The sequence below is a fragment of the Sus scrofa genome, chromosome 1 (genome assembly GCF_054392235.1).
Source record: "Sus scrofa isolate SSC_HxYL_T2T_F1_AM1 chromosome 1, Sscrofa_HxYL_maternal_Yorkshire_Landrace_v2.0, whole genome shotgun sequence".
Classification (NCBI taxonomy): domain Eukaryota; kingdom Metazoa; phylum Chordata; class Mammalia; order Artiodactyla; family Suidae; genus Sus; species Sus scrofa.
Genome location: NC_139383.1, coordinates 200031922 through 200051038, shown reverse-complemented (window position 1 = coordinate 200051038; position 19117 = coordinate 200031922). Strand labels below are relative to the sequence as shown.

General features: G+C 38.0%; 1 long non-coding RNA gene across 1 annotated transcript in view; it reads right to left on the bottom strand.

Moving 5' to 3' along the window:
- Window positions 1-253: 253 nt before the first annotated feature.
- The window catches only part of LOC102157689 (uncharacterized), a 63210-nt gene continuing 44346 nt past the window's right edge, over window positions 254-19117 (bottom strand). Inside the window, exon 6 of the long non-coding RNA XR_014820275.1 lies at window positions 254-3807. This is a non-coding gene — a long non-coding RNA (uncharacterized LOC102157689). The remainder of the gene's footprint in view (window positions 3808-19117) is intronic.

Here is a 19117-nt window from a genome sequence, read left to right as displayed (position 1 = left end):
TTTTTTAAAAATTGTACCCTTCCCCCTTCCCTCCTGTTTCATCATGATAGGGGTAATCCTTGAAAGATGGGTTAGATTTTGATTAGTAGGCTGCTTCTTAGTGGGGAGAAAGCTATGCCCAGGATCCTTGAGATGGGAATGACTTCCTTAACTGAACTGGAAGTGAAGTGTGAAGTGACAATTAGGTATTTAGAAGGAAAAGTAGTATGAGACCAAATTGTTAAAGATTTTGAAAAACTCTAGGAGGACTTGATTTTTGCTTTTAATGAAAAAAAATTTTTTTTCTTTTTACAGTCAAACCTGCAGCATAAGGAATTTCATAGGCTAGGGGTTGAAACAGAGCTGCAGCTGCTGGCCTACAACACAGCCACAGAAATGCCGAATTGGAGCTGCATCTGTGACCTACACCACGGCTCACAGCAACGCCAGATCCTTAACCCACTGAACAAAGCCAGGGGTTGAATCCAAATCTTCATGGATACTTGTCAGGTTTGTTATCATGGAGCCACAGTGGGAACTCTGCCAGGAGGACTTTAGACTTGATGGTTATAGCAGACTTATTTTTCAAAAAAGGCCTTTATGATATTTATTTTTTGAAAAGTTCTCCCTTTCCTCTTTCAAACCTTGCCATTCTCCTATCAAGATCTTGGGTCATAAAAGGCAATACAGTTTCTACTTGATTCTCTTTCAGAACATTTACCCTTAGAACCACACTACCATGTTGTAAAGTAGCCCAAGTAACTTGGAAAGGCAATGTGTAGCTATGACACGTGTGTCCAGTTGACAGCCTATGTAATAAAAATTTGGCCTTTGTCCTCAGTTCCTGTGAAGTAGCCTCTAAATCCTTGGAATTTCCCAAGTAATAGGAGAGTCTTTGTTATTTGTCATGTTCCCTGATATCTTTTGCTGATGTGGTGACTAATTGTGGGCTCTTACACAGTTAAAATAAATTAAATGACTCAGGATAGAAGCTGCCCATGCCAGCAAGACCAACCACGTAATTAGAGGGTTAGAATTTTGAATTAGGTGACATTATTCCAACCTAAGGGGAAGGGAAGAGAGCTAGAGATTGAGTCACATGGCAGATGTTTAATTAATCATGCCTATGTTGTGGAATCCTAATAAAAACTCTGGACACTGAAGCTTGGGTAAGCTTCCAGAGTTGGAAATACTCTGCATATCTTCATACAGTGATGTGCTCAGAGAATGACATGTACTAACTCCAAGGAGTTAGGAAGCTTCACACTTGGAACTCTCCTCAATCTCACCTTATGTGTCTCTCCCTTTGGCTGATTCTACTTTGTATCCTTTAATTTAATCACAAATATAGCACTTTCCTGAATTCTTCAAGTCATACTACTGAGTCATACAGCCTGAGGGGCTGGTGGTAACCCCTGAATTTGTAGCCAGCTTATCAGAAGTGAGGATGGCTTAAAGATCCCCAAACTTATGACTACTATCTGAAGTGAGGGTAGTCTTATGGAGAACTGTACCCTTAACCTGTAACTTTGGCCCAATTCTGGGTAGCTGGCATCAGAAGTCATTGCATAACTGTAGCTAATGTCGAAGTTGACAGCAAGAATCAACCATCAGACATGTGAGGGAATAAGTCTTTAGCTGATTTCAGTGCTTAGCCATCTAGTTACTCCTACCTCTGAGCCTTCTAACTGAGGCCCTAGACAACCCTGTATTTGAGGGGTGTAGGGAAGATAATTTGACTGTTTAGTTTATAGTTCCTTAGATCAAAAGATCAAAGATACTCAAGGAGGAGTTCCCATCGTGCTCAGTGGTTAACGACTTAGACTAGGAACCATGAGATTGTGGGTTTGATCCCTGGTCTTGCTCAGTGGGTTAAGGATCTGGCATCGCTGTGAGCTGTGGTATAGGTTGCAGGCACAGCTCGGATCTGGCATTGCTGTGGCTCTGGTGTAGGCCAGTAGCTATAGCTCTGATTAGACCCCTAGCCTGGGGACCACCATATGCCATGGATTTGGCCATAGAAAAAAGACAAAAAAAAAAAATGATACTCAAGGAGGCATGCCCAAGAAGCAATACACAGGAAACATTATCCATTCATACAGATGATTTAGATAATGAAATTATGAACTTTAAACCTGATGCTGATGCCTTAATGGTATAAGACTTTAGGGGTTCTTGGGGAAGGGGTTAGAGGATTCACATGTGGGAGAGTCATGAATTATTTTGGTTAGAGGATAGACTGTGGCAAATTGTATTTTCCTAAAATGACCAAGACAATACTTCTAGTCCATATCCTCTTCTTGAACCTCACCATTTCCCCAATGAAGATTCTCTATTTCCTTGAAATTAGGAGTGCTTTTATAACTGCCTTAATAAGAAAATATGGCAGAAGTGACAATAAGTCTATTGATTAAAATGATAATCTTAGGTCTCAGAAGGTGTTACAAGATGACAGTGAAAATGGTAGAGTAAAAGCCTCTGAAAATCTTCTCCTCCATAAAAGCAATGAAAACCCTGAGAAAACTGTCAGAATCAGTTTTTTTTTTTTTTTACATGTGCAAAGAACTAAAGGAAATCATGTCTGCTAAAGTAACTAAAGGAAAGTGTATGAACAAAGACTCACCAAACAGAGAATATTAATAAAGAGACAGAAAATATAAAAGACAATGTACCTAAAATAGTGGATTTGAAATATACAGTAACAGAAATGAAATACTGACTAAATGGCTTCAATGCAGATTTCAGTAGGCAAAATAAAGAATCAGTGAACTTGAATATAGGTCAATTGAAATTATCCAGTCTAAGAAAAAGGAAGGAAAAAAAAAAAAGAAACAGAGCCTCAGATACCTGTAGGATACTATCAAACATAGAATATATTCATAGTGGTAGCCAAAGAAAAAGAAGAAAGAGAGAGAAAGGCAAAAAAAAAAAAATTTAAAAGATGATCTAAAACTCCCCTGACTTGGTGAAAATATTAATATGCACAATTAATAAGATTTGGAAATTCCAAATAGGAAAAACACAAAGAAATCCACACCTAGACAGAGTATGATAAAACTATCAAAAGCCAAATACTAAGAGGAAGTTTGGAAAGTAGCAAGAGAGATGACTTGTTACATATAGGAATTCTCAATAAGATTAACAGCTGATTCCTTATCAGAAAACTTGGAGGCAATAAGGCAGTGGAAGGCATAATCAAAGTGCTGAAAGAAAAGATCATCAACCAGAGTTCTATATCCAGCAAAACCATATTTCAAAACTGAAGGAAATTTTAAGGTGTTCTCAGATTAAGGAAAAAACAAAATTGAAATAACTCATTGCTAGAAGCTCTGCCCTATAAGAAATACTAAAGGGAGTCCTTTATGAAATTAAAGGACACTAGGCAGGAGCTTGAATTCATATACAGAAATAAAGAGCACTGGTAAAGGTAACTATATAGGTAAACATAAAAGACAGTGTATTTTTTTTTGTTTATAAATTAATTTGATTAAACATGTCCACGAAATGATAGAAATTGGCAGAATTTCTATTGGCCAATAGAACAAAATAACATGATCCACCTATATCTGTCAATAAGAAACACACAAAAGATTTGAAGATACAAATAAGTTGAAGTTAAAAGGATGGAAAAGAGGAGTTCCCATCATGGCTCAGTGGTTAACGAATCCTACTAGGAACCATGAGGTTGCTGATTTGATCCCTGGCCTTGCTCAGTGGGTTAAGGATCCAGCATTGCCATGAGCTGTGGTGTAGGTCGCAGGCGTGGCTTGGATCTGGCATTGCTGTGGCTCTGGCATAGGCCAGTGCCGTAAGCTGGCAGTGTAGGCCCTGGAAGAGACAGAAAGACAAAAAAATTTTTAAAAATTAAAAAAATAAAAGGATGGAAAAGATATATTGTGCAATCAGTAGGGGAAAGCAAGGTGAAAAGTCTCTACTAATATCAGCTAAAATAGATTTTAAGACAAAAAATATTATTAGGGAAAAAGAAAGATATTCTATAGTGATAAAAGGGTCAATCTATCAAGAAGATACAATGATTATAAATAAGTGTAAATTTAACTACAGAGCCCTAGAATACATGAAGCAAAAATTGACAGAATTAAGGGAGACTTGAATACTCACAATAATGCATAAAACAACTAGACAGAAGAGCATAAGAAAATGGAAGACTTGAACTACACTATAAACTAGAACTAGAAGATTTGAAAGATGCTATAAACCAAGTAGACTTAACATATATCTATAGAATACTCTACCTACCAACTGCAGAATACACATTCTTCTCAAGTACACACAGAACATTCTCCATGATAGACCATATATTAGGCCATAAAACAAACCTCAATAAATTTAAAAGGATTATAATCATGCCAATAATGTTTTCTGACCACAATGTAATGAAATTAAATTCAACAACAGAAAGAAATCTAGGTAATTCTCAAATATGTGGGAATTAAATCACACACTCACAAACAGCCAGTAGTTCAAATAAGATATATCACAAAGGAAACTAGAAAATACAATGAGATAATTGAAAACAAAGTACAATATACCAAAACTATAGGATTCAACTAAAGCTGTGCTTATAGAGAAATTTAGAGCTGTCAAGCTTATTTATACTAAAAAAGAAGAAAAATTTTAAATCAATAACCTGCTCCTCCATGTTAAACAAGAAGTAAACTAAGCCCAAGCAAGTAGATAGAAGAAAATATGGAAATAAATGAAATAGAGAATAGATGAACAGTAGAGAGAACTGACAAAATCAAAAAATTGTTTCAATGAAAGGATCAACAAAATTGAAAACCTTTAGGTAGACTAACCAAGACTCAAATTATTAAAATAAAGAATGAAAGAGAGGGATTTCCTATTGTGGCTCAGCAGAAACAAATCTGACTAGCATCCATGAAGATGTGGATTTGATCCCTAGCCTCAATCAGTGGTTCAGGATCTGGTATTGCCATGAGCTGTGGTGTAGGTCACAGTTGTGGCTCAGATCCCATGTTGCTGTAGCTGTGGTGTAGGCTGGCAGTTGCAGCTCTGATTCAACCCCTAGCTCGGGAACTTCCACGTGCCACAGGTGCTGACTGAAAAAGCAAAAAAAAAAAAACAAAAAAAAAAAAAGAAAAAGAAAAAGCAAAAGATTGAAAGAGACATTTCTGAACATTTTATAGAAATAAAGAGGATTATCAAGGAATACTATGAACAGTTGTAGATTAATAAATTAGATAATTTCTTTTGTTTGTTTTTCGTTTTTGCTTTTTAGGGCCACATTTGTGGCATATGGAGGTTGCCGGGCTAGGGGTCAAATCAAAGCTGTAGCCGCCGGCCTACACCACAGTCACAGCAACACAAAATTCAAGCTGCATCTGCGACCTACACCACAGCTCACAGCAACACCGGATCCTTAACCCACTGGGCGAGGCCAGGGATTGAACCCACAACCTCATGGTTCCTAGTCAGATTCATTTCCATTGAGCCATGATGGGAACTCCTAAAACAGATGATTTAGATGACATGAGATAATTCCAAGAAAGACACAGTTTAATGAAACTGATACAAGAAGAATTAGAGAATCTGAATAGATCGAGATTGAACTGGTAATTTTAAAATACCCTACAAAGAAAAGACCAAGAAGAGATGATGTCACTGATGAATTCTACCAAAGAGTTAAAGAATGACCTACAACAAATACTTACAGACATAAAAGGAGAAATTGATGGGAATACAATCATAGTAGGAAACTTTAACACCCCTCTCACATCAATGGACGGATCCTCTAGACAGAGAATCAATAAGGCAACAAAGATCCTAAAGGACACAATAGAAACATTAGACTTAATTGACATTTTCAGGACATTACATCCAAAAAAAAATCAGAACATACATTCTTCTCAAGTGCACATGGAACATTCTCAAGGATTGATCACATCCTTAGGCACAAAGCTAACTTCAACAAATTTAAAATATAGAAATTATTTCACGTATCTTCTCTGACCACAATGCATGAAACTAGAAATCAACCCCAGGAAAAGAAATGAGAAAAAACTGACTACATGGAGATTAAACAACATGCTACTAAAAAACCAATGAATCAATGAAGAAATCAAGAAGGAAATTAAAAAAATACCTCAAGACAAATGATAATGAAGATAAAACAACTCATTGGATGCCACAAAAGCAGTGGTCAGGGGAAATTCATAGCAATACAAGCCTTCCTCAAAAAAGAAGAAACATCTCAAATTGACAACTTAACCCACCACCTAAACAAATTAGAAAAAGAAGAACAAACAAAACCTAAAGTCAGCAGGAGGAAGGAAATCATAAAGATCAGAGAGGAAATCAGTAAAGTAGAGATTCAAAAAACAATAGAAAAAAATAAATAAAACCAAGAGCTGATTCTTAGAAAAGGTAAACAAAATTAACAAACATCTGGCTAGACTCACCAACAAGAGGAGAGAAAAAACTAAAATAAACAAAATAAGAAATGAAAAAAGAGAAGTCATAATGGATATTACGGAAATACAAAATAACATGAGAGAATACTATGAACAATTGTGTGCTAAAAAAATTTGACAAGATGGAAGAAATGGACAACTTTCTAGAGACTTTACAGCCTGTCAACTGAATCAAGAAGAAATTGATCAAATGAACAGGCCAATCACTAGAAATGAAATTGAATATGTCATAAAAACACTCCCTACAAATAAAAGTCCAGGACCAGATGGCTTCTCAAGTGAATTCTACCAAACATACAAAGAGGAACTTATACCCATCCTCCTCAAACTTTTCCAAAAGGTTGAAGAAGAAGGAACACTCTCAAAGACATTCTATGATGCTACCATCACCCTAATTCCAAAATCAGACAAAGATACCACCAAAAAAGAAAGCTATTGGCCAATATCTCTGATGAATATAGATGCAAAATTTCTCAACAAAATTTTAGCCAACGGAATCCAACAACATATAAAAAAGATCATACACCATGACCAAGTGGGATTCATCCCAGGTTCACAAGGATGATTCAACATATGCAAATCAATCAATGTCATACATCACATTAACAAAAGAAAAGTCAAAAACCACATGATCATCTCAATAGATGCAGGAAAAGCGTTTGACAAAGTCCAACATCATTCATGATAAAAACTCTTACCAAAGTGGGTATAGAGGGAACATACCTTAACATAATAAAAGCCATTTATGACAGACCCACAGCAAATATAATACTCAATGGAGAAGAGCTGAAAGCCTTCCCACTACAATCTGGAACAAAACAAGGATGCCCACTCTCACCACTGTTATTCAACATAGTACTCGAAGTCCTAGCTACAGCAATCAGACAAACAAAAGAAATAAAAGGCATCCAAATAGAAAGAGAAGAGGTAAAACTGTCACTGGATGCAGATGACATGATACTATATGTAGAAAACCCCAAGGACTCAACCCCAAAACTGCTTAAACTGATCAACATATTCAGCAAAGTAGAAGGATATAAGATTAACATTCAGAAATCAGTTGCAGTATACTAACAATGAAATATTAGAAAAGGAGTACAAAAATACAATACCTTTCAAAATTACACCCCCAAAAATCAAATACCTGGGAATACACCTGACCAAGGAGGTAAAAGACTTATATGCTGAGAACTATTAAACATTAATCAAGGATACTAAAGAAGATATAAAGAAATGGAAAGATATTCCATGCTCCTGGGTTGGAAAAATTAATATTGTAAAAATGGCCATACTACCCAAAGCAAACTATAGATTCAGTGCAATCCCTATTAAATTACCTATGACATTTTTCACAGAACTAGAACAAACAGTCCAAAAATTTATATGGAACCACAAAAGATCCAGAATTGCCAAAGCAATCCTGAGGAACAAAAACCAAGCAGGAGGCATAACTCTCCCAAACTTCAGGCAATATTACAAAGCCACAGTCATCAAGACAGTGTGGTACTGGTACCAAAACAGACATACAGACCAATGCAACAGAATAGAGAACACAGAAATAAACCCAGGTACCTTTGGTCAAATAATCTTTGACAAAGGAGGCAAGAACATAAAATGGGAAAAAGACAGTCTTTTCAGCAAGCATTGCTGGGAAACCTGGACAGCTACAAGCAAAGCAATGAAACCAGAACACACCCTCACACCATGCACAAAAATAAACTCAAAATGGCTGAAAGACTTAAATATAAGACAAGACACCATCACAGTCCTGGAAGAGAACATAGGCAAAACATTCTCTGACATCAACCTTACAAACATTTTTTTTCCGGTCAGTCTCCTAATGCTACAGAAATAAAAGCAAAAATAAACCAGTGGGACTTAATCAAACTGACAAGCTTTTGCACAGCAAAGGAAACCAAAAAGAAAACAAGACAACTTACAGAATGGGAGAAGATAGTTTCAAATGATGCAACCGACAAGGGCTTAATCTCTAAAAAATACAACAACTTATACAACTCAACAGCAAAAAAGCCAACAACCCAATTGTAAAATGGGCAAAAGACCTGAATAGACATTTCTCCAAAGAAGATGTGCAGATGGCCAACAAGCACATGAAACAATGCTCAACATCCCTGATTATTGGAGAAATGCAAATCAAAACTACCATGAGACACCACCTCACACCAGTCAGAATGGCCATCATTAAGAAGTCCACAAATAACAGATGTTGGAGGGGGTGTGGAGAAAAGGGAACCCTCCTGCACTGTTGGTGGGAATGTAAGCTGGTACAACCACTATGGAGATCATATAGAGATACTTTAGAAAACTATACATAGAACTACCATATGACCCAGCCATCCCACTCTTGGGCATATATTCGGGCAAAACTTTCCTTGAAAAAGACACATGCACCCGCATGTTCACTGCAGCACTATTCACAATGGCCAATACATGGAAACAACCCAAATGTCCTCTGACAGATAATTGGATTAGGATGATGTGGTATATATGCACAATGGAATACTACTCAGCCATAAAAAAGAACAAAATAATGCCATTTGTAGCAACATGGATGGAACCAGAGACTCTCATCCTGAGTGAAGCAAGTCAGAAAGAGAAAGACAAATACCATATGATATCACTTATATCTGGAATCTAATATATGGCACAAATGAACCTTTCCACAGAAAGGAAAATCATGGACTTGCAGAATAGACTTGTGGTTGCCAAGGGGGAGGGGAAGGGAGTGGGATGGATTGGGAGCTTAGGGTTAATAGATGCACTCTGTTGCCTTGGAATGGATTAGCAATGGGATCCTGCTGTGTAGCACTAAGAACTATGTCTAGCCACTTATGATGGAGCATGATAATGTGAGAAAAAAGAGTGTATACATGTATGTGTAACTGGGTCACCATGCTGTAGAGTAGAAAATTGATGAAACACTGTAAATCAGCTATAATTTTAAAAAAATAAAAATCACTATATGTAAAAAAAGAAGAATGAACACAAATCCTTCACAAACTCTTCCAAAAAAAGAGAATAGCTGGGACACTTTCCAGCTCATTCTTTGAGGCCAATGTTACCATGATACAAAAGCTAGACAAACACATCACAAGGAAAGAAAACTACAGGCCAACATCCCTTATGAGTAGTCAAAAAATCCTCATCAAAATACTAGGAAACCTAATCCAGCACCAAATAAAAAGTCAGTCATTATTATTATAGTTATAATAGTTTAGAATGCAAGTTTGTTTTAACAGCTTAAAATTAGTCAATGTATTACACCACGTTAACAAATTAAAGGCTCCAAACCACATTATCATTTCAAAAAAACATGAAAAAAGCATTTGGCAGAAATCCAACACTCTTTTATGGCATAAAAACTTAAAACTAGTAATAGAAGTGAACTTTCTAAATCTGATAAAGGACATCTACAAAAACCCACAGCTCAAATCAAATTTAATGATGAAAGACTGAATGCTTTGTCTCTAGGATGGGGAACAAGACAAGGAAATCCATTCTTGACACTTTAACATTGTGCTCGAGGATCTAAACAGGATAATTAGGGAAGAAAAAGAAATAAAAGCATTCAAATTGTAAAAGAAGAAGTAAAACTTTAAAAAATATGATATGATCCTATGTATGGAAAATCCCACATCCTTAAGAAAGATACCAGAACAAATACATGAATTCGGGAAAGTTGCAGGTTATAGGATCAAGAAAAAAATTAGTTGTGCTTCTATACACCAGCACTGAACAATACTAAAATGAAATTAAGAAAATAATTTGATTTACTATAGCACCTCCTTCCCAACAGCTCTTGACCTCCCTTTGGGGGAAGCTTTGGTGTAGGCTAGGCAGGAAGAAGTACTTGTCTCTTGCTGCAGAGGCTTAAGGGCCAGGTCCCCTCTGGCAGAAGAGTTGACATAGATTGGTCAATTTGCAGAATTGCAGAACTCTGAATTATTAATAAATACTAATGCTAGTCCAAATTATTTCCCTGGTTTTGCACCTCCATTTTTCCTTTTGTAAAGTGGAGACAATATATCTTTCCATGGTGTCTAACACTCTGCTTCACAGGCATGTTTGTTGTTGTTGTTGTTGTTGTTGTTGCTGTTGTTGTTTCTATTGTTGTATTTAGGGATGCACCTGCAGCATATGTTAGGGGATAGGGGTCAAATTGGAGCTGCAGCTGCACGCCTACACCACAGCCACAGCAATGCAAGATCCAAACCATGTCCAAGACCTACACTGTTGCTGTGGTAACGCTGGATCCTTAACCCACTGAGCGAGGCCAGGGATTGAACCTGCATCCTCATGGATAATAGTTGGGTTCTCAACCCGGTGAGCCACAACATGAACTCCTGCAAGCATGTTTTATTAATTGAGAATCCACATTGATAAAACATTTTGAGGTTACTGAGAGGAAAAGCACTATTATAAAACACAAAATATCATTGCTCTTGAAGTGGAGTTCCTAAAAGACTGTATCTTTATGCCAGTTTTTGGCTCTAGGTACTTTAAAGTGAAAAGCTGGCATCAAGGGAAGGCTGCATTTGCAATCCAGTACAGGCAACCATCTATGTCAATCTATGAGCATCTTTATATCCTGATTAAATTCTCTGTATCTGCTTACAAATGTGGTCCAATAAATTGTGCAAGCAAGGCTGGCATCATGACCATGTGGAGCTGTGTGGTCACACAGTTCTGCGGTGCCGTTTTTTTTTTTTTTTTGTTTGTTTGTTTTTTTGTTTGTTTGTTTTGTTTTTTTCCCACTGTACAGCAAGGGGGTCAGGTTATCCTTACATGTATACATTACAATTACATTTTTCCCCCACCCTTTCCAGTGCCGTTTTTTAAAAAGCTCTGAGCTTGATTTGATCCTTTGCTGTCATTGACTTGGAATTTTTAACAACTTTTTAACAAGGGCCCCACATTTTCACTTTTGTCCTGGGCCCAGCAAACTATGTACCTGATCCTGTGAATAAGACATATACCTAATTTTAAGAATCACATGCAAATGCAAAATTCCAAGATTAATTGTTTTTGTATATAATTTTTATTCATTTATTTTCTTAGAGAGAGTTAGTCACAAATATTTATTAAACTCTTACTATATGCTAGGGCCAGGAAATAATCAAGAGCAAGACATAGTCCCAGACCAATGGCATTTACATTTAGAGTTTTTCCAAACTTTTTTCACCATGCCCTAGCACAAACGGGTGTGTGTGCGTGTGTATGTAGAGAGAGAGTGAGCGAGCAAGAGAGAAACAGAGACAGAGAGAGAAAATTGCCTCATTTACACATAAATATATGACTTTTTTTGGGTTTTTTAGGGTCACACAAGTGGCATATGGAAGTTCTCAGGCTAGGGGTTGAACTGGAGCTGCAGATGCTGGCCTACACCACAGCCATAGCAACGAGGGATCTGATCCACATCTGCAACCTACACCACTGCTGTGGCAATGCCAGATCCTTAACCCACTAAGCAAGGCCAGGGATCAAACCCGCATCCTCATGGATACTAGCTGGGTTCATTACCACTGAGCCACAATGGGAACTCCTAAATATATGACATTTTTTAATATATCAATTTGTATATTATATACATTTATATAAAAAATAAACTGAAGAAAAATGAAACACATTGACACCCTTACTATATGAGATGAACTTTGATTTTCTTCATTTTTTTCTTTTTTTAATTGAAGTATATTTGATATAAAATGGAACTTTGATTTTATATATCAGTATTTTTAAAACTTTTGGTTATAATTTACTAATTTGATTTTACAACCCACCAATAAGTTGTAAAACCTTCTTGGGAGGAGTAACTAATGAATAAGTGAGCAACTACAATATACCCAGTATGATAAGATGGGGGGAAACTGAGTACTATAGGAGATTGTAAAATAAATTGCAGATTCTTCTGAGATCAGAATAAATCAGTCACATAAGTGTATGACTATTATTATATAAAGTGCCATGACAGAAATATGCACATAATACTATAGACTGAATCAAGTTAACAGGGAGGAAGCTGCTGGTGGTGGGAGAGGGGTAGATTTGAAGTTCTCAGGCAACTTAAAGTAATTCAATAGTGAATTGTTATTTTGTGTGGGAAGGTGGGTAAAGTAGTAAAAAAAAAAAAAATTATGGGGGAGAGGTGGGCCTCAGATGGTAACTGAGGTCCTTGCATGCCACGTCCAAATTTTACTGAAGGACATCGATGAGGCATGCAAGAGTAAGGGAAGTGATGGGTTTGGATCAGCATTTTGGAAAGATTATGCTGATGGAAATGTGGGATTTGTCCTGGAAGGCAGCAATCCAGGAGGTGCAGCATTATGCACACAGCTGGAAGTCACTGAGGAGTTTATCAGTATCTAAAAACATAATTGGAAACTGACAGGGTCAAAAAGCTAGTTGCATCCATTCCTGTAGCAATAATGACAAACCCAGTGTGACTAACAGCTGGAATTAAGGAAAAAGTCATAAAGTAATAAAATAGGAGGAGCCTAAGAAGCCATCTGAAGTAGATCCCTATCTTTGAACTTAACATATGTAGTAGACAGCCTTGCAAGAATGGCCACAACAATCACCACCTCCTGGTATTCACATCCTTGTGCAATCTCCCCACCTCCAGCGTGGGCTGGATCTAGGGACTCCTTTCTAACAAACAGAATGTGGCACAAATGATGTGATAACACTTCCAAGATTAGGTTACAAAAGACTGGAGTTTCTGTCTTCCAGGAGTTTTCTTTCACCCTCTAGCTTGTTTGCCCGAAGAAGAGAGCTGGCATGGTGCACACTGTCCTCTATATAGAGAGCTCCATTTGGCATAGAACTAAAGGCAGGCTTCAGCCAACAGCAAGCGAGGAACTGAGGCCCTTTGTCCAACAGTCTGTGAGAAACTGAACCCTGCCAACAACCACATGAATGAGCTTGGAAGGAGACCTATCCCCAGTCGAGCCTTGAGATAACTGCAGCTCCCGCCAGCATCTTGATTGAAGATCATGACAGCCCTTGAGCTAGAGAACCCAGCTAAGCCTCACTCAGTTAACTGACCAGAAACTGTGAGATAAGACATGTATGTTGGTTTAAGCCCAAGGTTTTGGGGTAGTTTTAAAGCGGAAATAGATAACAAATACAGTATCTAAGCCTATGATTTCTACCCTACCTCCCAGCAATATTATAATGTATTGGTACTTGAAAAATTTTTTTGCAACACAGTTCTTTCTATCTCCCAGATATATATGACATTTTTAAAAATCAATGTAAAGAAAAATAAATTCATCTTGATACAGTTTTGAAAATTTAACTACATTCTTTGATGTAGTTTGAGAAATCCTGCAGTGTCTCAAACTGAGGCTCTGTAATCAAAAACTAAAATGGACTGAAAAGAGATTTTCTTTTCTTTTCCAAAGACATCCAACTAACTAGAAAGTTTATTCCAAAACTGCTACTTGTGAATTGCCAGCTCTTAACTGAAAATCAGAATGTAGAGAGGACAGCCCTGCAAGTTACCATAGGCCTAAAAAGTCCAGAATTGTGAATAAGGAGGGCGTGCCATTAGTGTCTTACAAAATAATTCTTTAATTACATATAATATGAATATGTATGTATGTGTATATATGTATGTGTGTGTGTGTGTGTATACACATATAAAGTAAACATTCTCACACGCTTATAAATAGAATAATGACCCTGTGGAAATGTTAACATCTAATTCCTGGAAACTGCAAATATGTTACTTCAAACAGTAAAAGGAACTGCACAGATGTCATTCAGTTAAGAGTAATAAGATGAGAAGATTATCATGGATTGTCTTACTAGGCCCAATGTAGTTGCAGGCGTCCTTACAGGATGGAGGCAGGAGGGGCAGAATCAGAGAAGGAGATGTGATAATGGAAGCAGAGGTCAGAGTGATAGGAAGAAGGGGTCATAAGCCAAGGAGTCAGGTGGCCTTTACAAGATGGAAAAGGCAAAGAAATTGATTCTTCCCTGGATCTTCCAGAAGGAACATGGCACTACAGACAGATCTTAGTATTTCTCACCTACAGAACCATAATATATATATATAAATACACACACATATATACATATATGTATTTTTTTTTTTTTTGCTTTTTTTTTTTTTTAAGGGCTGTACCTATGGCATATGGAGGTTCCCAGGCTAGGAGTCCAGTTGGAGCTGTAGCTGCCTGCCTACACTATAGCCACAGCAATGCGGGATCCGAGCCGTGTCTGCTACCTATGCCACAGCTCACAGTGACGCAGGATCCTTAACCCACTGAGTGAGGGACTGAACCTGCATCCTCTCGGATAATAGTTGGATTTGTTTCCTCTGTGCCACAACGGGAGTTCCCTAAATTTGTGTTGCTTTAAGCCACTAGTTTATGGTTATTTGTTACAGCAGCAATAGGGAACTAATACATATACTTCTTTAGGATACTGGCTTGCTTTTTATTGCTATCAGGTGCTATTTTCTTTCTTTCCTTTCTTTTTAAAATTAAACTATAATTGATTTACAATGTTTCTTCAATTTCTGTTGTACAGCAAAGTGACCCAATCACACACAATTCCCTGTGCTGTACAGTAGGGCCCCATTGCCCATCCATTCCAAATGTAACAGTTTGCATCCCCAAACCCCAAACTCCCCGTCCATCCCGCTCCCTCCCTCCTCCCTGCCTGTCAACCACAAGTCTGCTCCCCTTGGCTGCAATATATTTCTGTTTTATAAATAGGATAATCTGTGCCATATTTTAGATTCCACAAATAAGTGATATTATATGGTATTTGTCTTTTTCTTTCTGGCTTACTTAGTATGAGAGTGTCTAGTTCTATCCATGTTGCTGCAAATGGCATTATTTTGTTCCTTTTTATAGGTGAGTAGGGTTCCACTGTATATATGTGCCACATCGTCTTAATCCATTCATTTTGTTGATGACTATTTAGGTTGTTTCTTTGTCTTGGCTATTGTGAATAGTGTTGCAATGACCATGTGGGTTTTGAATGAATATTTTGTCTAGATATACACCCAGGAGTGGGATTGCTGGATCAAAATGTAGTTCTATATTTAGTTTTCTGAGGTACCTCCATCCTGTTTTCCATAGTGGTTGTACAAATTTACGTTCCTACCAACAGTGAAGGAGGTTAGATATTTTCAAATCTAATTGAACAGTGTCATTTTATTACAGAAAACCAGCTGATTATCAAAATCACTTGGAAAGCTTTTTAAACACACATTTCCCTGAGCTTCATCCCCAGAGATTCTAGGCTGAGAATTACTGTTCCCGAATAAGCATTAATTGAAGGGAGAGCCCACTCTCATAGGATGATGGTTAAAGTGTAAATGGCAACTTTAAGCTCATATTTGGTTAGGGTATATTTGTAATGAGACTTTTAAAATTAATGAGACATTTTAAAACCCAGGCTCTGGACTTCTCCAGCATACACAGACTTTCCTTATAATCAGCTTTCTCTAATAAGTGACCTAGCAGCAAGAAAGCATCACTGAGGGCAGCTGATTGCAATCCAGTGATGATAAAATATACCTTGAGGGGATTGTGGTTAGGTACTGACACAGGAGTACCAGGGCCACACTGGAGAGGGGAGCGTGTTACAGACAGGCTGACTGAAACAACCAAAATTTATTGTTTTACAGTTTGGGGACCATAAGTCCAAGATCAAGGTGTCAGCAGGCCCATTCTCCCTCCAAAGGCAGAGGGAAGGATCTGTTTCAGGCCCTTTCTTCTAGCTTGTGGCGGCATAACTCCAGTATGTACGTGGTGTTCTCCCTGTATGTGTCTGTGTCCAAATTTCTCCTCTTTATGAGGATACTAGTCATATTGGACAGGGGTCCACTCTACTTCAGGATGATCTCAACTCATTACATTTGGCCTATTTCCTAATAAGGCCACATTCTGAGCTACTGGGGGTTAAGATTTCAACATATGAGTTTCAGGAGGATGCCGTTCAACTTGTAACAGGGATGTAGGTCCCAGGAGACTAGAAACAAGGCTTGACAAGGAGGTGGGCAGGATAATAATAATAGGTATCTTTATTTTCATAGGGACCTTCCAAAGTAGGTATCTTTAGCTCTGCCTCAGACATGATGAAACTAAGGCTGAGAGGGGCTAGGTAATTTCTCCAAGTGCATGCAGTTAGAGACGGCCAGAGCTGGGAGCATACCCAGGTCTGCCTGGGTTCAAAACCCAAGCTTTTAATCGCTTTGCTCTGCTTGATTCGCTTTGATTTCCAGGAATAGTCAAAAGAGCAGAAGACCTGGTTTCTAGGTTCAGCTCTGCTACATAATGAGCATAAGACATTCAATAAATCATTTAACTTCTCTAGGGCTTAGTTTTCTCTCCAGTAAAATGAGCCTAATAATAATATATGGGGAAGTACAAATACTTCATAAACTGTAAAGCATTCTGCAACTGTAATAAATGTTATTAAGAGCAACATCAGCACAAGGGAAAGATAATTAACTTGTTCTCAGTGGAGAATGATGATATATTTGTTTTCTCTAGGTTTCTAGAGCTTATGCTGCTTTTATGACCATCCATCCTCCCTGTGTGGTTCTTGCAACAGACCACATACCTGTCTTCTGATCTTTCCCCCATTTCAGACTTCCTGCCTTGAGTAGCTAAGTGAATTCCAGGTTGCTTTTTTCTTTTTTTAAACCAAATTTCCTAAGTTAAAACTATTGTTTTATTGAAACAGATCTTTCAACAACTGTGAAAAAATACAGTATCTTAGTTCAAGCTGCTACAACAAAGTAGCTTACAGCAGAGATTTATTTCTCAGAGTTTTGGAGGGTGGGAAGTTCAAGATCAAGGTGTTAGCATATTAACTGTGAGGGCCTGCTTCCTGGTTCACAGTCACCTTCTCACTGTGTCCTACCTGGCAGGAGGATTTGGAGAGCTCTGTGGGGTCTCTTTTACAAGGTACTAATCCCATTCATAAGGGCTTCACTCTCAAGACCAAGTTACCTCCCAAAGACCCCACTTCCAAATATCATCATTTTGGGACTTAGGATTTCAACATATGAATTTGGGGGGGTTGCAAATATTTAGTCTATAGCATAGAGAAATGGAGTTTAGGTCTCTTGTTAGAACTGTTCCTGACCTTTGCAAGTTGAAGATCTATTACCAAAGTGCTAAAAGCAAACATCGCAGTCAAACAAAAGACCAATTAACCCACTGGAGAATTTCACATAAATCTACTTTTTTTTTTTTTTTAGGGCCACATCCATGGCATATGGAAGTTCCCAGCCTCGGCGTCAAATCAGAGCTACAGCTGCCAGCCTACACCACAGCCACACCAGAAGCGAGCTGTATCTGAAACCTACACCACAGCTCATGCCAGTGCGGGATCCTTAACCAAATGAGTGGGGCCATGGATTGAACCCTTGTCCTCATGGATACTAGTTGGGGTCGCTACCACTGAGCCACAATGGGAACAACTCCTCTTTTTTATATTTAACCTTTGTTTACCTTTCTGATATTGGCAAAATACACTTCATTATAAAGGATTAGAAGATACACACTAGGGATTCCTGCTGTGGTGTAATGGCATCAGTGGCTTCTCTACAGCACCAAGACACAGGTTGGATCCCAACCTGGTACAGTGGGTTAAAGGATCTGGCTTTGCCACAGCTGCAGTATAGGTCACAACTGTGGCTCAGATCTGATCCTTGGTCCAGGAACTCCATATGCTGCATGATGGCCAAAAAAGAAAAAAAAAAAAAAGATATACAATAAGTGCAAAGAAAATAAACCTCACTAATAATCCCACATCCCATATTTCTTTTCAAGAGAAAATGAATCGTTTGAACTATGGTTATTTACAAAATATTGGACTTTCGCTGAACATTTTTCTTTTAAATAGTATAATATATCAGTACTATTTTTACATCTTTTAATATTCTTTAAAAATGATTTTTTTTCTTTCTCAGCTACAGTGTAGCATATGGAAGTTCCCTGGCCAGGAATTATATCTAAGCTGCAGCTGTAACCAACACCACAGCTGCAGAAATGCCAGATACTTAACCCATTGCTCCACAGTGGGAACTCCAGGACATGACTTTTAATTACTATACAGTATTCCATATTACAGATGTATTGTTACCCATTTAACCAACTCCCTATGGTAGAACATTCAATCATTTGTGTTTGTGCTACTCTAAACAGGGCTTAGAAGAATATTCTTTTACTTAAATCTGCACATTTCTAATTATTTACTTTGGATATATCCAGAGAAGTGAAATTAGTATATTGGAGAGATTTCTTCATACATTACTATACCAGTCAAGCAGCAGAAACCACTGCAGGAATTTACTACAAGGTGCTGGGCAGCCCACAAACTTGTCAGAAAAGCTAGAGCCTCAGGGTTAAACAATGGTCAGGAGCTGAGGAAGGTTGTGCAGCCACAACTCCAGCCAAAGAGTCCCCACTGAGCCAGTGAGTGAGGACTCCTCTGCCATTGCCACTGAGGCTGAATGGAAGCCTGCACTTGCTCTGCTGTCACTGCTGGCACTGAGGCTGCACATTGGACACAGGACATCAGACACCATGCTGGCACCACTGTCCCCAAAGCTCCTGGAAATTGAACATTGCTGCTGCAGCCAGAAGGAGTTCTGCTCTGTCCCAGCTTCTCAGCACGATAAGCAACAGACACAC